Source organism: Cibotium barometz, chromosome 24, assembly GCF_041138505.1.
Source record: "Cibotium barometz isolate CiBa-2024 chromosome 24, ASM4113850v1, whole genome shotgun sequence".
Taxonomy (NCBI): domain Eukaryota; kingdom Viridiplantae; phylum Streptophyta; class Polypodiopsida; order Cyatheales; family Cibotiaceae; genus Cibotium; species Cibotium barometz.
The window spans coordinates 10601688-10628661 of record NC_141069.1 but is presented as its reverse complement, the minus strand read 5'-3'; the positions used below and the strand labels follow the sequence as shown (position 1 = coordinate 10628661).

At 46.0% G+C, this 26974-nt stretch overlaps 1 protein-coding gene across 5 annotated transcripts in view; it reads left to right on the top strand.

Annotated features, from left to right (window-relative positions):
- LOC147624907 (uncharacterized) overlaps window positions 1-25974 on the top strand; it is an 80775-nt gene extending 54801 nt beyond the window's left edge. For 3 of the 5 annotated variants that reach the window (XR_015268883.1, XR_015268880.1, XR_015268884.1), the window contains exon 12: window positions 25659-25974. The gene's annotated coding sequence lies outside the window, so the exon portion shown is untranslated. Of the gene's footprint in view, window positions 1-23294; window positions 23599-25658 lie in introns of all 5 variants that reach the window. The other 2 variants (XR_015268882.1, XR_015268881.1) reach the window with 2 other exon arrangements.
- The last annotated feature ends 1000 nt before the right edge of the window (window positions 25975-26974 follow it).

The following is a 26974-nucleotide window of genomic DNA, read 5'->3' as shown; positions in this document are numbered from 1 at the left end:
GTGGTGTACAAATGAGAGGGTGTGGATGGAGTACTAGGGCTACTAATGCATCTCTATATGCTGAAGGGGTGATACAAGTATGATATGTTATCTACTCCTTACTCCATCCAGTCTGGGTACAATATGTCATACATCCGATCTGAGGATGCCGTAAATGTCTGGAACATGCGTCCTGGATCAGAGCGAAAATGTGCCAGCTGCTCCTAGACCTCCTACTGGTGTCGAGACCGGATGGCCGCGATCTCTCTGTGGTGTAGCCGTGGTGTCTGGTAGCCGGCTAGTTTGGGTCGTCGCCTAGCTCGAATCTCCTCCGCTCGCTGAGATGTCACTCCCAGTGTGTGTGGCTGGGCTACTGGTGCCAATCTCTGGAAGAAGTCAGTCAACTGGGACTGCCTTCCTCCGATATGATGTGCGGGTGTCTGAAGTAAGATCTCCCTATGTCTCTGTAGTGCTAGTAGTAGTCTGCCTAGCTGTCTCTGGTCCGATATCTCCCAGATCTGTCTAAGTGATGTGGTCCCTCTAAAAACCTCAGGATAGCATGCCCTGATCTCCTGCAAAGCACGGCACTGGCAAACAAAATGCTCCTCTGTCTCTACCCCCGTCTGGCATAATCTGCAAATGCGCTCTGCTCGAGGGATGCGTGTTGCTCTCCCAGTCTTGATCTCTAGTTGGTGTGATGAGACCCTTAGTCGCCCAATGGCTACTCTGGCTCCATGTGATAAGTGGACCTCCAAGTATCGTGGTCGCTGGATGAAGCCGTATGTGGAGGTGCTCAAGAAGTGGTCTCTGTAGTAGAGCATCTTCGTCGGGAGTGGCTGACTGGGAGATAGCCAAGTCTCCTGTATGTGGCCGTGCCAAATGTCATGTCTCATGACTCTGTTCCTCTCTGTTTGAGAGAGGCGTATGTGTGGTGCAGCTAGGTCATACTGTAAGGGTGGTAATCTGTCAATATCAATCCTGTGTGATGATATCCACTGTACCACCTGGGAGTACCATGACCAGGTATGCCCCTTCTCAGCAAGCTGTTTGGATGCCTCAAAAGCAGCCCAAGATACCCGATTTAGTGGGAGCTCCCACATCCTGTGTATAAAAGATAGTCTGGAACATGGCCTCTACTAACATAGGTGGTACAGCAAACTCCACTCGAAGGATATCATGTGGTACTGAAGGTTTGCTGCGGATCATCCGTGAGAGCATCAAAATCTGAGGGCGCTCTATCTGTGTCCATGACGATGTAGCCAAACCTGGTGCCCATACTGTTGCTGCATACATCAATGCTGGAGTAACTAGTGTATCAAATAGCCACCCCTTAGTACGGTCATCAGCATATAATAGAATGTGTACAGTCGTACCTGAGATGTCAATCCCAGAGCCTCCTCCGTGTATGATGTAGTCTGCTACCTCGTCGATGTATAAGCCAAAGAGTGTCGGGGAGAGAGGGCAGCCCTGCTTCATACCAATGGTGTTGGCAATCATATCTGATAGTCCCCCTGGGCATCTAACTCGTCCAAACACTTGCTCATATAATCTGTAAATCCCCCACATCATGTCGGGGGGTATGCCCAGGCCCCAGTGTCTGTAAGCGGTGGAAGAGGCTCTCTCTCGGGACTGTGTCGAAGGCTTTGCGGAAGTCCACAAAACAGCAATAGAGTCTCTGTCTCCGTGCCCGAGTTTGGTCAATCAGGCATTTCAGGGTGAAAATGTGATCAATAGTAGAGAAGGCTCGTCGAAAACCTGCCTGATCAGGGGCACGAAGCCCCTCCCTCTTAGCGTGTGTGCTCAATTCTGCCTCCAGGATAGCCCCATAGAGTTTGGCCAAGGTATGACCAATCATGATAGTCCTGTAATTACCGAGGTCCAACATGTCCCCAGCTTTGTGGATCGGTACAATAGTGTGCATCGTCCACTCAGCCGGGAAACCTTCTACTAGAGCCCTGTTAAAGAGGTAAGCAATAAAAGGAGAGAGTGTGTCGGCTGCATAAATGAAATGCTCACCCTGTAAGCCGGTGTGATCCTCAGCTCTCCCATGTTGGAATCTATGTATAGCTCGAGATACCATATCGGTAGTAAAGAAAACCGATGAGGTCGGTGGAGTCTTGGTGGGGCGAGGGATGAGTGGCCGGTGCGAAACATCATAAAGCCCTTCTGCATAACTTTGCCAGCGTTGAGGATCAGTAATCGGGGTGGGGGGGCGTGGCTCTCTGAGTCGTCGCCAAGCAGTGGCTGCATCTTTGCTCATGAGCATGTGGTAGATGTCCCAGTATTGAGCCTCCTCATATGTGCGTCGCTTACGGGGCGTGTAAGAGACCGCATCTGTCTACTGGCCCGCTGCTGTGTTATTTCCCCTTTCGCTATCTGGGCTCGGAGATGTTGATGAAGCTCTCTGCACTCATTATCATACCATCTATTCTGAGGCATGTCCCCGGATCTAGGTGGCTTCCCTGTCTGGATATGCTCTCGGCTGTCAGCCCCTGGGTGCCTCCTTCAGCTTGCCTCCTTCCAAGAGAGAGAGAGAGCTATGCGTGCTGTTCAGCCCTGCGCCTTTGTGGCTGCCTGCAGTCCTCCGCCGCTTCCAAAAGAGAGAGAGAGAGAGAGAGTGAGCTTTTCAGCTGTTCGTTTCTGTGGCCGCCTTCAAACTGCCCGCCTGCATCCAAGAGAGGGAAAGAGCAGTCCAGCCCTTGCGCTTCCATCCAGCCCACTAGTCGCCTTGTGTGCTTCCTCCCCTGCAGCCGCCTTCCACCACCGAGAGAGGGAGCCAGAAAAGCCTGCTGTTCAGCCCCTGCCCGCTAGCCTTCTCACATGATAATCATACCCCGTGCAGCTGCAGCTGACTCCTCCCAAAAAGAGGGTCTCCCCAATAATAGTGTGACTCCCCAAAGGGCCACGATTCTCCCCAAAAAGGGGTTCTATTATTTTTATGGGCTTTTAAACCTTTGTCCCCTCCAAACCAGTCCCCCCCACACACACATGGGGTTATGAAAAGGGACTTTAATTCCTAGTGTCACTTCTTCACCCCAAGTGTGCACATTTAATAAATGTTCTGCACACTTGTGTCTTGCACATTGACCACCATTCCCAACGTTCGGATACGTTGTACAAATACACAGGGTCGTGACAAGAGGCTTGCTATGAGAGTGCTCTCAACGGACTTTAGCAGAGGTCCTTGTGAGAGAAATTGGAGTACATTGGCCCTTTTCCACACAAAGAAAAGGAACAAATTTACCACTGCACAATTAGAGCGGTTGGTTTATTGTCATTGCAACATAGAGGCAATTCCACAGAGCCCGAATGTCGACAAAATCGACATCGAGAAAGTGAGATATCCCGGAGATCCCACCTGATGAGGAGGACATTTACACCATGTTATATGAGGAGGCGATGCAGGGAACCAGGCAAACCCGTTGCCGCTGTTCTCGAGCCATGGTCGGAGTTCGAGTGGGTACACATGGTGCTGGTACAAGGGTTGCACTTGGCACAGATGGTGCTAGCACGAGTGTTGCAGCTGAGGCAGCGGGGGCAGAGGATGTGGATGACTTGTCCGGCTGGGTTACAGCTTCTGAGGCATCCGATGTTGATGAGGATGAGGCTATGGAGATGGATGATGCAGAGGAGGATGACTAGGCTTCTAGAGTCTAGACTCTAGTATCGACTTAGTACTTAGTCTCTCAGTTTTTTTTACAGGTTCATTTATGGGCATGTCACATGTTCACATTGGACATTGTTGTAGCTATTAGCCCATAGCCTTCAGTTTTTTTAAAATGTATTATGTCACATGTGCCAGATTGTTAGTTGCCTCGGCCAATGGCCATGGCCCATGTCACATTTTTGATTTTCTGGATTGCTACTCTCGAGTCTTTAGACAATCTTTTTGATTACTTGTAAGTTGTGCTATGTGGGCTGGTGAAACTTGAGTGTTAAGTTTTAGCATGTCTCAGACTTCAGTTTGATATATGCAAATTGCAGTATCTTGCTTTTATTTACAATTTTGTAAGTTTGTAAGTAGGTCCACACTCACGTATAAGTGAGTGGACAAATTATAAGTTATTCACACTGGGCAGGACCAATTTAATACACGTGGTAGCCAATAGATGGGCACTGGACAAGATTTGGAGCAATCTCTTCTAGGCGACCCCTTTTGGACCAGAAAAGCACACGCCTGGGCTATTTTCAGCGGTGGAACTCTATTATGGGGGTGGAACTCTATTAATGGGGGGAGAACTCCAGTTTTGGATAGGCGCCTCCTTTCTGGTGCATAGGAGGAGCTGGTCGATTGCTTCTACATTCTCCTACAGCCATCTACCACTACCGACCGTGACGGAATTCAACCATGCGTGTGGCCAAGGCTGGTCGACTTCATCTGGTGGCTGTTTTTGATGCTGGCCGACTGTTTACAGCCCTAAGAAATTGCTGGTCACAGCATTCGGAGGCAGGGAAGTGCTAGCCGATTTTTGGGAGAGACATCCTCTATTGATAGGAGACTATCTGGCTTGTGATTTGCTACTGGTCGACTTCCCTTGTGACTTCTGAGAGCTGATCAACTTACTTGCTTTGTGATCCAGACAGGAGGAAGATGAAGATTCAGGGCTGTCCCGGGCTGATGTGGGAGTGCTATGGGCTGTCCATGGTTGTTCTACATGTGCTTAATGCTCTTTGGTGCTGAAGATTGACATCAAAACTCAGCATATGTTTTGTTTTGTTTTCATACTGTACTGAAAGAAATGGGTGCTAGCCAGTGGAGAATCCCTGGGCATGTGCAAAGTTGTATTCGGAAGCAGACTCTTTTTTGGTAATCTAACCATAAGGGGGAGGGCAAGTCAGCCCATCTTCTGGCCCCTAGTGTGGTGTATTGTGCAGAGCTGACATCTTTCTTTTATCTGGCATGCTTATGTGTTTATTCAGTTTTTCATGATTGATAAGATTTCCGTGTTACAGCTGCCCTTCTTTTACACCAACTAGCCCATAATACACTATAAATAGAGGGCTAGGGCTGAGGGTCATTGATGAGTTTAGGCATGTGCTCGGAGATAGTGATGGGCAAGCAAGATAAGGCCACACTTGACATACCGTGAGCACCATTAGATTCTCATCAGCAGCAATCATTGTAAATAAATGTTAGTAATGATAGTTGCTTACCACTACATTTATCTTGTCTATTGAATGCAGCACTCATGTTACATTGGTATCATAGCATGCAGCAAAAGGACCTACAAAGCTAGGGTTTTCGTTTTTGCTGTAGCAGCCAATTCTTTCGGGTCATATCGGAGTTTCTAGCTCATTCCTAAGGTTTCCAAGCTCAAGAAAAGTCAAACCATCCTCCAGAGAAAATTACCCATCATTAGGCATCCCTAAGAGCGGAAACTGCAAGTCTTTTTCAGCCTGCAAGTTAACACACTTCAGGACAGCTTCGGGATGGGCAACCACATCTCAAAAAGGTGGCCAGGGCTGGTGGAGGTCAATGTGGTCAAAATCAGCTAATTCAGGTGAGTTTCAGTTGCTTAAAGTTCAACAACATGTTGAGTATGGAAGCTGTCAAGACTATGCCAGATGGATGGTTGGTGATTTGGAGGGATGCGGCTCCTCGCCATCAAGACTATGCCAGATGGATGATTGGTGATTTGGAGGGAGGCGGTCACTCTCAGCCCCAACAGGAAGAGAGAAAGCATACATATCATGGACGGCACGCGATCCTGGCCCCATGCACGAATGGAGTGATCAGAGAGAGGGAACAGTCCCTCCAAAGAGCTAGATTACCCTGTCTTTAGAGATCCAAGTCCTCCCCCTGGCGAGCTCGAGATCTGGAACATATGTAGACTGTATGGCATGGTAGTGATATGTGAACTCATCTAGGAACGGGTGAGGTCTATTTTTCTCTTTAGGAGGTTTTTCTCCCCCACCATGTGAGCATGCTCTTATCCACATTTTAGGGTGTATTTATCTTTTGTACTTTGTACACATTTCATTATAAAGCAATGTGCATTGAGTTGTGTGCTCACTTTCCTCTCACGCTTCTTTGCATCTCCGCCTCTGTTCATAGCACACTATCTCCTTTGGAAACCAGTCGTGCGCGCCATCTCCAGCTGCCTTGCTGTCCGCGGTCGTCGCTGTCCCCAAGAACCCTACAGTCCACACCTTGGCCGCTCACCTCATGAATGTGCCCAGCGCTCCACCTCCACTTCTGCCCCGCTTTGTACTTCCTCTGCTTCCTCCACTCTGCTCCGCTCTTTAGGGGGAGGGGGGCAAGAATTTGGGCGGTGCACGGTGGTGATCTGCCAGCTCCGGTCAACCAGAGTCCGCAGGGCCCTACTTGAGGAACCCCGTTTTCTGGCCCCTTTGTGTGGCAGTTGCACTCACACCCTTGCTCGCACCCGACGTTCAGCGCTCTCGCTCCAACACCCGAATGTGCTTAGTGGGGTTGAGGCACGCTTAGCCTTACCAGCAAGTCTGCAGGGTGTTACAGGTGCATTGGAGGGTGATGTTGTGTCCATTGTGGCTACAAATCTTGCACCTTGTAACCAGACGAGAACCCAGAACAATGGACAAACACTTCAAATGCCAAACAAAGATGTGAAAACACAGCGGAAATGACCATAAACAATGCTAAAAGGAACACAACACTAAGCCGGAACGGCCAGCCCCCCATAGGAACTTCTTTATTCACATAGAAGCTTTTACAAGATACCAAGGTGCGGGTGTGAACAACACCAGATCTTTCCACAAAGCATCAACACGAATCTTGTCCAAATAAACTATCCGGTGCCAAGATGCAAACACCTCTAGAAGCTGTCCAAAAACTGTCACAAAATAGACCCCAAATCAGCTCATAAACCATCCATAAATCAGCCCAGTACGAAGCCAAGAGCTGCCCCGAAATCTGTGCCAAAACAGCTCCAAAACTGAGCCTGGAAACTGTCCCGGATTCCTCCAAAACAGTCCTCAAAACAGTCCCAAATCTCAGCTCCAAGATCAACCAGATATGCAAGAGATAAAGGGTCCTCTGACACCACCGATCCGTTGTATAGCCTGCACACAGCCACCCTCAACACGTGTGAAGAGGTGCGGTGACCGTCAACTGTACGGGTAAGTTCAGTCGGCGTAGAAAGGGAACGAAAGATAGAGAAAGTATGGTGCTCTGTTTGCAGTTCTTCTGTACAGCCAGACTCAAAAGAGAGAACACAAGTACCCAGACAGCTGCCCACTGTACAGTCAGGGAGAACAAAACTCGACAGTCCCTACCTGCTGTGTACGACCAGCAAAGAATAAGAGGGAGCAAAACTGTCAACTGTACGACTGGATTCTTCCTCTAGTGGCAGCAACTGTACGGTGCCGCTGTACAGACAGAATAGCGCAGCAGAGAGAGAGAGAGAGAGATAAAAGCTGGTTGCTTTTTGAAGAGCTTGTGCGCATACCCCCAAGAGATAGAAAAGACGGAGAGAACTGCCTGTCTGCTGATCCAAAAAGGCGCATCCCTTCTTCCCCTTCTCATAGAGTTATCTCCTGTGTTTTCAGCATGTGCTTGCTTTTCCCTTAGCTAAAAGTGGCTTTCCCTCATAAAAATATCCAAATTTGTGCTTTATATAGCCAATCACTCTATTAATGACCAAACCCATAGAACACTAACACATCACTTTAATGATGAAAATCCCATGCCATCTTTGTCCAGATGCCATCTTCTAGGCCAAAACCTTGCCGGTTAATGCTCCCGCTTTCTTTTGTGGAAAGATCCCCGTTCACACCTTGGTTCCACCTAGTGTATAAAACATTGGTCGAGACGGGTGAGGGACCCAATGGTGATATCCCCTCCGTCTTATAAAGCAGTTGTCGGCAAGTGCACCACTGAGATATCGTTCAAGAATAGCAAATCTACTGCGAATGCACAATCCATGCATTTAAAGCTATAAATGTAGATTGCACAAATCAGAAGCCACATACGGGCACAAGAGCCAACCATATCAAGAAAGAAACTTTATCCATATCTTGAGCCAACAACTCTGATAATAACCAGACACAAGCACAAGAGCCAATTGTGTTCCAAATATCCATAAATCCATAAGCTGCTTTTCTAAATGTTCAGGGATGCTGAATTCTTCCCAAAACATAAGTACGAAGTGAGCACAAGGGTTGCTAGTCTTGAGAAAGATCACACCATGTCAGGTTGCATCTGCCATACATGTACTGTAAGAAAAGCACATTATGTCAGGCTGTATGTGCCATACATGTATTGTCATGTCAGGCTCCATAAGCCACACACGTTTTGTCATGTCAAGCTTCATAAGCCATACATGTTTTCGTCATGTCAAGCCTCAGAAGTCACACATATCCTGTCATGTCAAGCTTCACAAGCTACACATGTCCTATCATGTTAAGCCTCACAAGCCATACATGTTACCATGTCAAGCCTCAGAAGACACACATGTTCTATCATGTCAAGCCTCACAAGCGATACATGTTACCATGTCAAGCCTTAGAAGCCACACATGTTCTACCATGTCAAGCCTCAGAAGCCATACATGTTCTGTCATGTCAAGCCTCACAAGCCATACATGTTACCATGTCAAGCCTCACAAGCCACACATGTTACCGTCTCAAGCCTCAGAAGCCATACATGTCTTGTCATGTCAAGCCTCAGAAGCCATACATGTTCTGTGTCATGTCAAGCTTCACAAGCCATACATGCTCGCTTGCCATGTCAATGGGCTCACACTAGAGTCCTTTCTGGGGATCCATCCACATACATGCAAAAGACGTAAACTCCTATTGACATGTCAGTGGGCACACATCGGAGTCTTTCTGGGGATCCATCCACATACATGCAAAACAGATGTGCCATGGCATGATCAATGCGAGCAAATCTTTCTCTGCAAAGTTGCCAAAATAAGCACATGTTCACACACGCTAGGGAAGCTCAACTGGCACTCTATTGTCCAAGACAGCCTTGCATATCTTCGACCAACCATACGAGCGCAGAATACCTGCCATGTTGGTTTCAAAACAGCTCATATACTAGAATCAACCAATCCATGATTCTGATAAATAATTCATAGTCTTGTAACCGCATATGCGACATGTTCTAGCATCCCATACCACTAGAATACTCCCCCATATGAGATCCTTGTGTAGGCGACAGTTCTAGCATTCCATACTGCTAGGAGCGTCCAATACACAAGACCAAAACCATAAACTATTTATCAAAACCATAGAAAAACCTTTTCCAGAATCAGAATGTTTTCCAACGAAAACGTCTTTCAGAAAAAGAAATTTTCCTAAAACACATCTCAAGATAGACATGAGAAACACTCTCCACTTGCTACAGTAAGGGAGTTTAACATGTATAAAATCCAAAATATTGGCAAAAGAAAAGCATTAAACATGAATACTTTACACCCATTATTGGACACTGATGACGCTAGTGGGGATGTCGTAGTATCTAGTCCATACTATGCATAATGGAGTTCATAGTTATATAGTCTTGTGGGTTGACTACCATGAGTATATAACATGCACGTTCCTAAAAGGTGAATTTGGGCATGTTCCTGGATTCATCTAGGTATATAATTCAGCCGTGTTAGCGGACATGCAAATTTCACATTGTGAAGTTTTCGTCCGAGTTGCGGCCAGTTGATATTGTGCTAATTCTTTCTATCTTTAGCGGTGCATTTGCCCTATCAACTACTTATTTGCTGCACTAATTCTTTCTATTTGCTACTTCCCTTAGTGCTAGGCTTCATTATGGCTTAGTCTGTCCTGCATCTCCGGAGGTTTGACAGAAACTCAGTACGAAGGGCTTTGTGTGAATATATGCTCTTATGTGTGTGTGTGTGTGTGTGTGTGTGTGTGTGTGGAGTGCGTGTGTGAGAGCATATCTTGATTCTTGATACAGAGTTCTACACCCACTATTGGGCACTGATGACGTTAGTGGGGATGTCGTAGTATCTAGTCCATACTATGCATAATGGAGTTAATAGTTATATAGTCTTGTGGGTTGACTACCATGAGTATATAACATGCACGTTCCTAAAAGGTGAATTTGGGCATTCATCTAGGTATATAATTCAGCCGTATTAGCGGACATGCAAATTTCACACTGTGAAGTTTTCGTCTGAGTTGCGGCGAGTTGATATTGCGCTAATTCTTTCTATCTTTAGCGGTGCATTTTTCCTATCAACTACTTATTTGCTGTACTAACTCTTTCTATTTGCTACTTCCCTTAGTGCTACGCTTCATTATGGCTGAGTCTGCCCTACGTCTCTCGAGGTTTGATAGAAACTCAGTACGAAGGGCTTTGTGTGAATATATGCTCTTATGTGTGTGTGTGTGTGTGGAGTGCGTGTGTGAGACCATATCTTGATACAGAGTTGTACATCCACTATTGGGCACTAATGACGTTAGTGGGGATGTATGTCGTAGTATCTAGGCCATACTATGCATAATGGAGTTAATAGTTATGTAGTCTTGTGGGTTGACTACCATGACTATATAACACGCACGTTCCTAAAAGGTGAATTTGGGCATGTTCTTGGATTCATCTAGGTATATGAATACTTACCTCGATAAAAAGCCTATTGCCAATATATTTATGTACAATCAAAATTTTTGGGATAACATCGCATAAATATCGAGGAGAAAACCAAAGTCCAAAACATGCAGAAGAGTGTCTAAGTTTCCTCTGAAACTTTGTTCCTTTTGTGGCCGGAACACTGGCTCCCAAAATAGTCGGGTTTGGAACAACCGGTTGGTCCATCTTCCACTAGAGGAACTTGCATCTTATGTTCGTTGTGCTCCTTCCGAGACATCTTCCAAGCCATTGCCTCCCTAAAAGAATGCCTGTCTCCACCTCGAACAATAGGTAGTTCCGGGAACAGGAGCCATCTTTCTCTTTCTAGAAGAAATTAGAATACATGGAAGCTTCCTCAGAAACCAAAGATTGATGAGGTTCAACCAACCCCAAAACCGGCTTTACCTCACTTACTTCGTCCGTGCATCAAGAACAATATCCCGTTCTTGAAGAAGATAGTGAAAAGCTAATTTCTTGGGATTCATTTCCAACATTGATGCCAGGTCAAGGAAAACATCTGTCGCATTGGTCTGCATAACCCTTTTGCTTTCCATAACTGTCCTCACATGAGGATCTTCCTGGTACATCTTCAAATTTGCATCCTTTTCCTGAAGTTCTTGACGAATCTGCCTCGTCAAAGAGTTATGATGGTCAAGCTGTTCATCGATGATCCAGATGTACTGTTCCACCATGTGCTCGAGAGTTCTAATCCTCTCCTTGTGTTCCTCGCAACTCTGGGTCCTGTCCATAGCCATATGACCGGCTGCCTAGATAGAATAGGCAAGAAGTTGCGCTCTGATACCAATGTAACCGGATGAGAACCCGGAACAATGGACAAACACTTCAAATGCCAAACAAAGATGTGAAAACACAGCTGAAATGACCATAAACAATGCTAAAAGGAACACAACACTGAGCCAGAACGGCTGGCCCTCTGTAGGAACTTCTTTATTCACGTAGAAGCTTTTACAAGATACGAAGGTACGGGTGTGAACAACTCCAGATCTTTCCCCAAAGCATCAACACGAATCTTGTCCAAATAAACTATCCGGTGCCAAGATGCAAACACCTCTAGAAGCTGTCCAAAAACTGTCACAAAACAGTTCCCAAATCAGCTCATAAATCAGCCCAGTACGAAGCCAAGAGCTGTCCCGAACTCTGTGCCAAAACAGCTCCGAAATTGAGCCTGGAAACTGTCCCGGATTCCTCCAAAACAGTCCTCAAAACAGTCCCAAATCTCAGCTCCAAGATCAACCAGATATGCAAGAGATAAAGGGTCCTCTGACACCACCGATCCGTTGTATAGCCTGCACACAGCCACCCTCAACACGTGTGAAGAGGTACGGTGACCGTCAACTGTACGGGTAAGTTCAGTCGGCGTAGAAAGGGAACGAAAGATAGAGAAAGTATGGTGCTCTGTTTGCAGTTCTTCTGTACAGCCAGACTCAAAAGAGAGAACACAAGTACCCAGACAGCTGCCCACTGTACAGTCAGGGAGAACAAAACTCGACAGTCCCTACCTGCTGTGTACGACCAGCAAAGGATAAGAGGGAGCAAAACTGTCAACTGTACGGCTGGCTTCTTCCTCTAGTGGCAGCAACTGTGCGGCACTGCTGTATGGACATAATAGTGCAGGAGAGAGAGAGAGAGAGAGAGAGAGAGAGAGAGATAAAAGCTGGTTGCTTTCTGAAGAGCTTGTGCGCATACCCCCAAGAGATAGAAAAGAGGGAGAGAACTGTCCGCCTGCTGATCCTGAAAGGCACATCCCTTCTCCCCCTTTTCATAGAGTCATCTCCTCTATTTTCAGCATGTGCTTGCTTTTCCCTTAGCTAAAAGTGGCCTTCCCTCATAAAAATATCCAAATTTGTGCTTTATATAGCCAATCACTCTAGTAATGACCAAACTTGCCATCTTTAGAGTCTAGATTATGAAAATACCTTATAAAAGGTAGGCGCCTGGCTTTCATTGACTTTTCGAGCCATGCCCAAATACTAATATGTCCACCCCTTTGCTAATCTTTTGTGGAAAGATCCCCGTTCACACCTTGGTTCCACCTAGTGTATAAAACACTGGTCGAGATGGGTGAGGGACCAAATGGTGACACACCCCCTCCTACTGCAGAGAAAGCGAGATGAGATGGCAGAGATGCAAATGCACATGCCTTGATTGTGTTGTCGGTGAAGAGGGGTATTATTCCGCACAAAGACGCTTCGGATGCACTTGAAACAATGTATCATGTACGTAATGAAGCACATGTTGCTTACTTATGCACGCAACTTAAGTCTGAACACGAGTGAAGGAGACGCGATGGATGAGTTTTGTAAGCACTGCGGGACGTGTCGTGACAGATTCAACCACGTGTCCAAGATATAATGATAGAGAGAGAGAGAGAGAGAGAGAGAGAGGGGAGAGGGAGAAGAGAATAGGGATCTTGCATAGTACACCACTGAGCGAGGAACAGGTCCCGCTCTCTTTTAGGAGTTTATTCAGGAACAATCCACGGGCACGTTGGCTAGGATCAATACAATCAATGAATACAAAAGCAAACAAATATGCGGATCATAGTAGCAATGAAACGCGTTTCGCATCCCCATTGAAGTACGAAACGTTCCGAAACGTTTCGTTAAATTTGAAACGAGTTTTTTATGCTTATTTTTTTTTAATGTCAAAATTGGGGATTTTTGCCGTTTGAAAACGTACGGCTCAAAATTTGGGCCTTTTTCAGCCTTGCGCATGCGTTTCACAGAGAGAGAGCTTACGTGCGAGTTTCACAGAGAGAGAGAGCGTGCGTGCGTGTTTGCTACAGCCTTGCAACTAGCAGGTTTTACCTCTCTCTCTCTCTCTCTCTCTCTCTCTCTCCCCTCTAGCTTTCTCTCTCTCTCAAGACTCTCTCTCTCTCTCTCTCTCTCTCTCTCTCTCACACACACACACACACACACACACACATCTCAATTGAAAATTGAAATTTGAGATGTGTGTGTGTGTGTGTGTGTGTGAGAGAGAGAGAGAGAGAGAGAGAGAGAGAGAGAGAGAGAGAGAGATTGAAATTGAGAGAGAAATTGCATTGTGTAATTGAGAGAGAGTCTGTGCATGCAGCATAATGTGATTAACTTTCAACAGGAAGCTTTTTTTACTTTCAACTTTCAACATTGCAGTCTTATAAACTGATATGAAACTTGCTGAGGGTCCCTATTGTTGGGTCTCCCCCCCCCCAAGGTACCCCTCCCGTTTCATACTTTTGGGTCGGGCAATGAAACGTTTCGAAACGCGTTTCAAAAACCTTTTTTATGAAACTCCTGGCTACTATGATGCCGATGTAGAATCCCTAAGTTAAAGTTGGCGTCGAGGCACAAGATCTCTGATGTCGAGCACACCACGGGGATGACCCACAAGAATCTCTCATCGGGCTAGTACCAGATCCAATATCCAGATCCAAATCCAAGTCCAAGTCCAGATCCAAGTCCAAGTCCAAGTCCAAATCCAACTCCAAGAATCACACTCGCTCATCCCATAAATAATCTCCACAACTCCTACAGCCTTGTCGATGAAGAAAACTATGGAAAAGCTCCTTTTGGCAAGAAAACTGATATAAAAGTTGTTTTAATGGTTTTCAAGTGATAAAAACGTCCAAAAAGCAGCAGAACGATGAAGAACTCCATGGTTTCGTTCATGATTAAGAAGATGATTTCCAAGCTTCAACGGAGATGACAACAATTTAAAGATGAAGAGGTTGTTCTCCAACTTGATGCTCAAGAGAGGCTCATGCTTCTTTTATACTTGAAGAGGGTCCTGCTTTTTGCCAAAAGCTTATCCATGCTTTGCTGTTGCCTTTTTACTCTTTGCTTTTTAATAATAAAATATTACTCAACTTTTTTCAAAGTTATTTAGCTTTTGCTTTTCTAACTTTAGGGCCTTGTCTTTTGGCATTGGAGCTCTTTTTGGAAAAGCGGCTTTCAGCTTTTTGGTCCGGCTGAGTCTTGTCTTGCCAGTGGTGTCCCTGCTCACGGTCAACCTAGTTTGACTTTTTACATTTAGTTCGTTTTTTGACCAAAACTCGTATTTTTTCTTAATCAAACCTTATGGACCTGTTCCCCAGGTCTTCTTCCACTTGTCTAGTGTTTGGGCATGGGTTTTATCATGTGAAATAGAGCTAGGGGGACCAAATAGCTACTAGGATCAAGGATTTCGGAGAGCAACTTGCTAGTGGTGTTTATGAGGCCTATCTGGATAATTCTTTGGTGTCTACTGTCCTCGATGCTTTGTTGGAGTCATACTAGAGTTTTGCATCGACCATCTAGTTGGATGCATTAAGTGATAGAAGAATGGAAGCTCCTTTGCCTAGCAGAACACACACATGTTCTCATTATGCATTTACTTATGTTGTAGATCATGCTCTCATTGCCTAAAGAGGAACTTGTTTCCTTTGAGGAAAACCAGTGGTACAATGTAGGTTTGAGGGAGGCAGATGGTAGTGTTGATTGCTACAAGCCGGCTTGTTACAAAGGGTTATACTCAATAGGGCATTGACTATAATGAAACCTTTACTCCCGTGTCACGTATGACTACCATTAGGTGTATCACCGCATTGGCAGCACACCATGGTTGGCATGTATATCAGTTCGATATTAAGATTGCCTTCTTGAACGATGATTTACATGAAGGAGTATATGTATCTCAACCTCGTGGTTTTGTTCAGAAGGGACAGGAGAAGAAAGTATGCATGTTACATAAAGCTTTGTATGGCCTTAAGGAGGGTATCGTCACACCACTGAAGGAACTAAATGCCCACATAGTAATGCAACGAGCCCAAATCTATCATCTCAAATGACACATGTAATTCATGCCTTGATGGTTAAAATCTTCTCATCGTAAGGACATGTGAGAAGCATGTCATCAACGTATAGAACGATGACCAAAAAATCCTCTGGAGTCTGTAGTCTTCTTAACATAAGGAGTGGAGGGCCGTACCTACTGTTTCAGATTCTGTAGCTGTTGTACCAACTCTATTGGTTGCCGATGGTGCTACCTGACTTGTTCATGGTGATGTATATGGTATATTATTTGCTTCAGCTGAGTTTTTCTCACATATGGCATCTTGAAGACCCTTGAAGATCAGTACTCTCATGGGAAGAGGTGGTTTACACACATTCATGGTATTTAGGGGCTTCTTTTGATGATAGCCGGTGTGTATGGTGTTGTATATGGATAATCCGGCATCTCCCACGGGGCCTCAAAGCTTGTACATGATAATTTCTCCTTGGGTAATAAACTACTCCGGTGGAGGGGGGTCGGCCCATTCTGGTCTCTATGCGGTGTCAGCCGTGCACATCTCTCTTTTACAGTTCTGTGGCATATGTTTAAGGCTGTGGCCAATTTCAGTGTTTAATTGTATTAATGGTCAAGTGTTTTGCGAAACCCGTGGGCCCTCCCGAAGTTACATACGGGGCACTCAATACCTTGGATTATTTAACAGTGGCCACTTCGAGCTGTGAAGTTGAGTACAAGGTAGCTTTTATAGCCAAAGTTGAGTGTGCTTGGCTGAGATGATTTGGGTGTTAACGGTTGTTCTCCACTACCATATTCACTGACAATCAAGAATGCTTTGGCAGTTGGAGGAACATTGTGTTCCATGCTCGCACTATCGTTATCATAGGGAGTCTCTCTCTACAGGAGAGATCATCTTGGTTTATGTGTCTGCACATGACAACATGGCGGATTTGTTCACAAAGGCTCTTTCTCATGCACCTAATTGAAGCTTTTCTCAAAGCTTTGGGCCGATTGCCTTTTGAGGATTGATATTGTACATGTTCACATCATCACTCCAGGGAGGGGGGGGGGATTTGTAGATGGTAGTGATATGTGAACCCATATAGGACTAAGCTAGGGCACTTTTTCCCTCTTTAGGAGGTTTTTTTTCCTGACCGTGTGAACACCCTCTTAGGGTGTACTTATCTTTTGTACTTTGTACACATTTCATTATCAAGCTATCTACATCGAGTTGTGTGCTCGTCTTCCCTCTCACGCTTCTTTGCATCTACTGATGTGTGTGTCTGCATTGCTACTGTTGCATTCCCGACCCCAACAACATACTTCAATGCCATAGAGGCACTGGCATAGGAGGTGGACATTGAAGGTTTGTACTCCATTCATGAGGGTGACACGGGATGAGTTCTTCCCATTTCAACGTATATAAAGTACGGGGGTCCTGTTTCCTTTGGCAGATATTGTTTCAAATTTTCGTGTTTCGAGTTTACTCATGGATTACGTGTACCACTTTTTGGTCTCATATACCATTTGGGTCTTTTGTAACGTTAAAACATGAGGGTGACACGGGATGAGTTCTTCCCATTTCAACGTATATAAAGTACGGGGGTCCTGTTTCCTTTGGCAGATATTGTTTCAAATTTTCATGTTTCGAGTTTACTCATGGATTACGTGTACCACTTTTTGGTCTCATATACCATTTGGGTCTTTTGTAACGTTAAAACATGAGGGTGACACGGGATGAGTTCTTCCCATTTCAACGTATATAAAGTACGGGGGTCCTGTTTCCTTTGGCAGATATTGTTTCAAATTTTCGTGTTTCGAGTTTACTCATGGATTACGTGTACCACTTTTTGGTCTCATATACCATTTGGGTCTTTTGTAGACATGCGGGACACCCAGTCAGGGTGCTGACCACAGAGGATATATTGAGGAGATCTGCCAGCGTTCGATGCGGCATATATTATGAGATGGAGGCACCTCCATAGTGTACCCCCCCGTCCCACATGATATTGTATCCCCTCACTGTACTCCACTCACCTCCATAGCGTACCCCCCCCCCCCCTCACTATATTCACACCCTATAAGAGTTTCTGTTTACCTTCCCGTTCTAGTTTCATTTTCTAGGTGCCAGTAGTATCATCTTTATTTTTCATTTTCTGGTTTTTTATCCAGACATTGTATCAGATCCACCATGATGTAACTTTTTGGTCTCATAGGTCATTATGGCCTTTTGAAGACGTTAATATAACATTTCATCTCTCTCTCTCTCTCTCTCTCTCTCTCTCTCTCTCTCTCCCCTCCTCGCCGCCGCCTTCTATTTGCTCTGTTCGCGCCTCTGTGCGTAGCCGCCTGGACAGGCTCTGTTCTGTCTGGACCCGCCATGCTATTCTGTTCGCCTCGCTGCCCTGCTCGCGCTATCCTGGCCCGTCTCCCTGTCTGCTAGTCCCTCCGTGTCTCTTTTCCCACCCACTCTTTCTCAAGCCCCCAAGGCAGCAACATAACTCTCCCTCTCTCTCTCTCTCTCCTCCCTGTCTGTGGGAAGCGCTATGGAGTAATCTCGAGGAATGGCTCCGAGTCTCCAAGAGAAGCTCCAGGCTCTCGAGACGGCAATGAAGGCACTAATCAAGGAGAACAAGAAGACATCCGATTCCAACCTCAATGAGGTGGAGAACAAACTACACCGGCACATCATGGCCCTCGAAGCACGGGTCACGGACCTTGAACAAGAGAACACGGCACTCAAGGAGGAGGTGAGTGCATTGAAAGTGGAACCGGTAGCCGTCAAGAACACTGAGAAGGAAGAAGGGGAGATCAATGACAACACTCTCACGGCCATCAAAGAAGAGATCTCCAAGGAGATCACAAAGGACATGGAGGGAAAACTCGAAGCCAAGCAGTCAGGATGGGTTGAGGTGGTCAAGAAGAACATCCGTAAAGAAGTGAGGGAGGAGACTCAAAGGGAAGAACACCAGATCATTCACACCACCATTGAGCAGGAGAAGATGAGGCATGCCCGCCGCCTCAACATTCGAGTCACAAGTATAGCCGAGACACCCGACTCCACTCCCGAGAAAGATGGACAGCATCTATGCATGAAGCTCGGCTACAGGGAAGAGGACCCTCTCCCCTTCACCAAAGCATGGAGAGCTGGGAAAGACCCAACACGCAAGAAAGCCCTCATCCTACAATTTGCAAGAGAGACGGAGAGGGTCACCTTCATGAGGAAGAGGGTGATTCTATGAGGATTACAGGGAGATCCCATCTAGTTGGATGACGAGCTTACAAGGATGCAGATAGAACATAGGAAAACATGCATGCCGAGAGTCCTACAGGCCCGGAAAGAGGGAAAGAGAGCATTCTATCGCGATGGCCATGTCATCATCGATCGCAAGGCCACCGATTAGCGCCAGGCGGTCTATGGGACATCGGCTATGGAGGATCCAGATTCACAGATACACATAGTAGTTTGGAACTGCAATGGAGCACTTTGGACACATCCTGGGTGGATGGAGGAGGGACGGGACATCATACTACTTACAGAGACGCACCAGAGCCCAGAGAGGGGGCTACCCAAAGTAGAGGGCTATCAGTGGGAGTTTACATATAGGGGGACCACACGGCAGAGCACATCGAGAGGATCTGGAGGTATAGCGGTACTCTTCAAGCGAGAGCTACAGGAGCGCCTTCTACAGGTGGTAGCACGTGACCAGGAGGCTAGATACATGTGGATTAGACTGGAGCTCTCAGCAGACAGGGTGTTATACATTGCTCTATGCTACTTCTCTCCTAGAGGATCGAGATATGCCATGACAGCAGAGGATGAGAGTAGAGGTGAGGAGGAGGACACAGGGCCATTGGGCGAGTCACCATATGCAGCCCTTTCAGATGAGATCATACACTACTCCAACCTGGGGGAAGTCCTCCTTATGGGGGACTTCAATGCATGGACACAGAGCCGACAGTGCGACATTTATGATTTCGAGCACCCCGAGGTGATGCACACACTAGAGGTGGAGGACACGGGAGCTTGCAGGGTGTCAGAGGACATGGGGCCGGATAACACTAGATATGGTCATCACTTACTTGAGCTGGGAGCGCGACACCATCTCGTTATTTATAACGGGATGAGACAGTGGCAGGATTCAAGAGCACTGACATGCTTTCCACGATCGGGGGGGGGGGGGGGGGGGGGGTAGGTAGCACAGTGGACTACATCATGGGGTCCATGGAGACCACACAGGCAGTGACATCTTTCACCATCCCCCCCTGTCCTATTGGTGCGGATCACACGTACCTCTTATTGTCACTGGCAAGCTCCACATCAGCACCCACACAGGCATCACATACAACTTTCTACTTCACCCATGACTTGGCAGACATATATGAGCATCATGTATATGACGGGCTATTCCAGATGGATCCCCTGTCACCTCTAGACACACTCACCACCCAGCTGTCATCTCTACTACATACAGCCGCCACCCACAGCTTCCCCCATCATACACACTTTGCACACACAGATAGATCTGGGAGCATGCCCTAGAATCGGTGGTATGATGATGAGTGCAGAGAGCTATATAGACACCTCCGTGCCCATAGAGCACTGGGGACCATTACACAGAGATAGGCGAGCCGACAGATGAGGATCCTCTCACGCCGTAAGAGGCGTGCATATGAGGAGGCACAGTACTGGGATATATACCACCCACTCATGAGCAGAGATGCAGCCACTGCATGGCGCAGGATGAGAGAGCCTCGCCCTCGTACCCCGATTGAGGATCCACACACATGGCACACATATGCAAAGAGCCTCTACCAGATCCCTCAGCAGCCACCCATACCACAGCCACAGGAATCCCGCCCTACCACCTCTACTTTCTTTACTGCCTCGATGGTCACAGCATGGGAGATCAGCTGACCACACAGGTATACAGAGTGAGCATCTTATTTATGCAGCTGACACACTGGGACCCTTTGTTGCTCACCTCTTTAATAGGGCACTAGTGGAGGGCCTACCAGTTGAGTGGACTATGCACACCATCGTGTCTCTCCACAAAGTGGGAGACATGCTAGACCCCAGCAACTACAGGACTATCATGATTGGTCATACATTGGCCAAACTTTATGGCGCAGTGCTTGAGGCAGAGTTGAGCTCATATGCAAAGGAGGAGGGACTGCGAGCACCGGGGCAGGCTGGATTCCGACGAGCTTTCTCCACTATTGACCATATATTCACTCTGAGATGTCTGATTGACCAGGCTAGGGCACGGGAGAAGAGATTATACTACTGCTTTGTGGATTTCGGCAAAGCATTTGACACGGTGCCACGAGAGAGACTCTTCCAGCGCCTACAGTCATTGGGGATCCCATCAGAGATGGTTTGGGGCGTCTATGCTTTATATGAGCAGGTCTTCGGGCGCATACGATGCCCCGGGGGGCTATCTGATGTTATTGCTAGCACCATAGGTGTGAAGCGAGGATGCCCACTCTCTCCTACACTATTTGGGCTATACATCGATGAGGTGGCTGACTTCATTGGTCACGGTGGTGGGGACGAGGTAGACATCTCAGGTACCACAATCCACATTATGCTATATGCAGATGATATTATTCTGGTCTCTGAGTCACGGATGGGACTATAGCACCATCTCCATGCACTCAATGACTTCTGCACACAAAGGGGGCTTACAGTGAACCATGGGAAAACCAAGGCCATGATTTTCCACACCTCAGGGCCGGTTGGACGACAGGCCATCTTCACACTAGCAGGAGGACAGGTAGAGGTGGTAGACTCATATGTGTACCTCGGGATTACATTTACGACTTCGCCAGGAAGATTTACTATGGCACAGGCAGCCAGGGATAGACTCACACGAGGGTATGGAGCTCTGGCCATGCTAGAGAGACAGTGTCACCAGGCACACTTCTAGGAGCCCCGCACGAAGGAGTGGTTGTTTCACACACTAGTCACCCCTGCTTTGATGTATGCTGCAGCAGTATGGGCACCTGGGCTCGCCACCTCCACATGGTCTCAGATAGAGAGGCCTCAGATTCTCATGCTCTCACACGGATGATCCGCAGCAAGCCCTCCGTCCCACATGACACTGTCCGGACGGAGTTTGCTGCACCTCCTATGCTAGTAGAGGCCCTCTTCCAGACGATCTGCTTCATACAGAGGATCAGAGATATGCCATCAGATCGACTCTCACATAGAGCTTTTGAGGCGTCCAGGCAGCTCGCAGAGAGTGGAGATAGGAGATCATGGTATTTACAGATGATACAGTGGCTCACTCAGCATGGTCTTGACATAGATCACCTGCCACCTTTCCAGTATGATATACATGCACCACACATCCAGCTCTCACAGTGAGAGGAACAGAGTCCTTAGGCAGGATTTATGGCAGCGATACACTCAAGAGACTTGGATTACACTGAGTCAGCCTCTACCGCCGAAGATGCTATACTACAGAGATCAGTTTATGCATATCTTAGCGGATACAGAGACCCGGATACATGGATGTGTACATGCCTCACAGTGCCCAAGTGGTGATTGGCCAGCTCAGAGTGTCATCACACCAGCTTTAGATTGAGGCAGGTAGGGCAGCACGGATCCCGAGAGAGCAGAGAGGATATGCAGACTATGCCAAGAGGAGGTTGAGAGTGAGGAACATTATGTATGCAGATGCAGAGCATATAGTGTCATTAGAGAGAGATACACCACCATCTTCAGTGGACATCCCTCACTCCGCCAGATCATGGAGTCCGCAGACCAGCGCAAATTTGGCCAGTTCTTGCTAGAGACAGCGCCACAGAGAGACACTTGCTACGGACTCATACCACAGGGAGAGGTGGGCGACAGCTCGAGCTCCAGCTCACTGATTTCTTCCAGAGATCTATCCTAGTGCCTACCCTGACACAGGAGGGGGTTACACTTCAACGCGCTGCAGACCTCCAAGCCAGACGGAGACCGAGAGCACCAGGCTACCAGACTCCCAGACTACATCAGAGGGAGATCACAGAGATACAGGCTCGACATCAGCACCGTATCCAGGAGCGGCTAGCTCACTTACACTCACACCCGGAGATCATGCTCCGAGGTATTTTTGCCTCGCTATCGCGTATGTATCACATATTACACCCCCATTATGGTACTGGTTGGAGCTAGACAGATCTGCATTGCATTCTTGTATGCCCTACGCATATAGGTTGCATACTGAGCCTCTAGCAGTAGTGCTCCATCCATCACACCCCCCCACTAGCTCATTACTTTCATAGTTTATTTCATGTTCATTTTGTCCTTTTTTTTTGGACATCCAAAAGACATTGACAGTTGTACATTGATTTGTCTCATAGGTCGAGGTCGGCCTCTAGTAGACGGTAATACAGCTTTCTTTCTTTCTTTCTCTCTCTCTATGCGTGTGCTCAGCGATTAGATTTCAGTTTGCTTGAGAATTCAGTATGTGCTAATACCGTCTTTCTCTGTGTGCATGCGTTCGTGCATGTTCTCTGTTGGTGATTACAATTTATTATGTGCTAATACCAATTTTCTCCCCATTAAAACTCTCTCTCTCTCTCTCTCTCTCTCTCTCTCTCTCTCTCTGTCTCCGTCAGTGATTACAATTTATTATGTGCTAATACCAATTTTCTCCCCATTAAAACAGTGTGTGTGTGTGTGTGTGTGTGTGTGTGTACGCGCGTGCTGTTAGTGATTAGAAATCAGTGTTTGCTGATACCATCTTTGTCCATGTGTGCGCATGCATGTTCACTATTAGTGATTAGAATTTAGTATGTGCTTATACCGTTTTCTACCTCATTAAAAACAGTGTTGATCAGAATTTGACACATTGCTCGTTTATAGAATGATAAGATTAGCAAGGTGGACATGTTTTTACATGCAAACGTGAGTGATGATGACATAAGTAGGTTGGTTGGAGCAGGTATATATGCTGTGTTTTTAACACAATCATTGGAGCAGGTATATATGCTGTGTTTTTAACACAATCATTGGAATGAAGCTATATGGTTATGAAGCCAAGCAACAGGCTTTTGGCACACTACTTAAGGAGCCCATCCATGTGAAGATCCGGGATTGGATGGTGGCAGATGGAGGGTGAGACTCTGGAAGAATAATGCTCGACTCTTGATTATCTTACTATGGCATTAGCAAAAACAAGACAACGTTGGTCAGATTTTTCATGGTGCTCTACAGAGAAACTCATGGGTAGTTGGAGAGGATGGATTGAAGGCACCATGATTCAGACCCAATCTCAATAACGCAGGTAGTAAGATTTGGTTTCTTGCAGCCCATGGGTTTGGATCCCAGATTTCAGTACCAGATTCAGCATCTTAAGATAGCTTTTTCCAATGTGGTCTCACAAAACGATGCACTTCTATTGCTAATGAAATGTTAGAACACGTCGATATACAGGCATTAAAACAACAGGTATTCCTGTTATTAATCTCCTACACATTCCATGGGCATGTTTATTCAGCTCTGCCTCAAACCCTGCACATGTGAGGTGTAGATGGAGAATTTGCAAAGGTGAAATTGAGCTAAAAGTCTGCATGTAGACAGCCACACCTAAGGCAACATTCAGGGACGTGCCTTAGTAGTGTTTGTGATGAACTGAAGCCTAGTTCCGATAGAAGCAAAGGGGCTTTTTGAAGTAGGCAACGTTTTATTGGTGAATGCAAGGAGGGTGAAATAAGAGGAATAACATGGATGACTTCACATAGGCTCTCTTGCTTGATGAATTGCTCTATGACCACATGCATTGCCTATTACAGTTTATTGGTTTATCCCATAAACAGAGTTAGCGTAGACCACATTTGGCTTATGTATATCTACAGGAAATGGATTGAAAACCACAACAGTGACTAACAACGGTTTTATTCAAGTGCTAGTGTGAGGTTACATCCACTCAGGATCACAATGGGTCATCTCAAGGTCTCATCACAACAAGATCCATATTCAGACAAGCAGCAAGGAAGATGTGATGCGGAGAACCAGGTGCTAACAATATGGGCAATGTGTGACAAAAGATTTAGTAGTTGGAGCATGCTGTCTTGCGATGCCCAACATTCTATGTGGTGCGGGGGAGATTCCATTGCTTAAGGGATCTGGTCCTCTTATTTGTGGCCCAGCCAATCTCATCAGAGAGTGGGGGACTAGAGGATTGCAATCAGCCACTTCTCACATCTTTTTCCTTGAATTCTGTCTAGAGTAGAGCCAGCGAGACACTTGGAAGAGGATGACGATATAGCACAAAGCTGCTTGACCAGAGTGTGACTAGAGCAACCATGACCACACGGTTGGCTGCCTCTAGGTGCCTACGCAGTTAACGTTGGAGACCTGATCTCTGTCAGAGGACCCAAGTTAGGCGTCTTGATTACACTTGGACACATCCCATTGGCGTAGAGGGGCCTGATCTCATTAGCTCACCAGAGGAAATTGTTAGAGAACTTTATAACCATGTAACCCTTCCAATCTTTGACAAATAATAAAATCCTTCATCTCATAGGAGACTCGTGATGATTGTTTGCTTGACTTCAAACATTCTCAGCTATAATTTTTGCTATTTGTAAAAGGTTGGCTTTTTTTTTTGGGGGGGGTTCAAATAAGATTGCAGGCTCTCCACATGGACATATCAGAGTATTTTTTTCTATTGCGATGATGATTTATGGGAATTTTTGCCATTGAGGCTAGATTCAAGGACGGGGTTCTAACTCCGGTTTTATTTGGCTTTGAGAGCCATTGAGCTACACCAACTCATCCCTACACATGCTCATGACAGCAGAGTATTAGTGTGCATTCTAGGAGAGTACAAGCGCATGCTCACGACATAGCAGAGTATTAGTGTGCATTCTAGGAAAGTACAAGTGTGCAATTTTCATTTGTAGTGGGTTTATGCTATATCATAGGTGTTGGGGTTTGAACTCACCCCCCCCCTTCCAGTGTGGTACTATCATCAGGTGTTGGGGTTTGAACTCACCCCCCGTTCTGAGCTATTATCTTTAGCCACTTAAGCAAGGGCTGGCTGACATTCTCCGTGTGCATTTTAAGCATTGTGCTGAACAGACCTAAAAAAGTTTTGCTATGGTTGAATTCAGTTGTTTCATTGGCACTTATGGTTTGATGAAACAGCCCTGAGAAACTTTGCTTGGTTGGTTCCATGACTTGCAAGATGACTAAAATTCAAAGTATGTGGACTTGTGGCTGTTTTGCAATAGTCACCCTTCAGCGGACTTAATATATCCAGATCATGCTTGTTGGGAGTGATGTGCTTAAAATTAATGATCAAGCATACAACAGATGACATAGGGATTTGTTATTTTACAGGTGAGATGTTGTAGCCCGAGTCTCCACTTGAATTTCTTCAAAGAGGCAACACTGCAACGTGAAAGTGAGGGCATGGCAAAGAGTTTCAATTTTTGGTAGAGAGGGCAAGGCAAAGCCACCAATGTTGGACATTCAACACCACACACAGTGGAGGTGTGTTCTGCATCAATCACTTATTTGCAATCCAAAGCAAAAATTTGCAATTTCAATCGGGTGCAAAGATTATCCTTTTGAAGACTAATGTCAAAATAAACCTCTTTGTTTGCCTAGCAATAAGAGCACTCAATAAATGCATGAAGGATGATAATCCGCAATATTTCAGCGTGCAATCTGAAACAAATATATGGTGGCTAGGATCGTTCGAGGTAAATCATATTGCATTTATCTACAGACTTGTTTTTCTCTTGTTTAAGAAGAAAGTTGACATTATCTATTTATCTGTACAGGTCAAGAAAGATCATGAAACATTGTTTTGGGTGTTTCATCATACACCCATTCCTAAATTGATTAGCGAACAGATGAAGGGAAACAGAATCTTGTAATGGGCCCTCACTTTTAGAGTAAATTCTGATGTACTAAATTGGTGGTGTTGTGATTAAGCTTTGCTTCAATACCACATGTTTTCGTCTGCTCATTAAAAGGAAAGATGTACTACTCACATGGTTTTGATAGCTCGTTGCGAGCAGTCTTGGCATTAGCTCTATTGGAAGGGTTAAATGTCCAACCTTACAATGTCGGACATTGAAATGCATCTTTTGATACCGAGCATTATGGTGTGCGCGTTGAATCACATTGAAGTGCATTTTTAAGCTTGCAAGCCGTCTCTCACAATGTTAAATCCCAAGTTGGTGCTTGTATTTTAGAGATGTGAATTTTGTAGGCTTGGTTTTTTCTGCCTTATGTTATCTATTTTCTCTCTTAAATATCTTGTGTTATCTATGTCCTCTCTTAAATATCCTTGCATTAAGAGATCATTTAATGATCTCAAGCACGCACTAAAGGCATGGCCTAGCAATCCAAGTGGCATGTATGCATGGGCATTGCATTCACCTTTCCTTCGTCTCTAAGGAATCCACACGCAAGTTTGGCTCATCTTTGGGCACCTTCTGTGTCATTCTCCTCGTAGAGGATGCACACTCAATCAGTTGGGTAATTTGGCTCATGTCCATAGGTGGTTTGAAAAAAGTTGGACTCTTGTCCTTTTTCCAAGATCGAAATTATGTATTCATTTGTTTGTTTTAGAATGCACATCTCTTCCTTTGGGTGGAGACCGGAACAAGCGCCATAGGTGTCAAGGTTTGAATTCACGTCCTTCG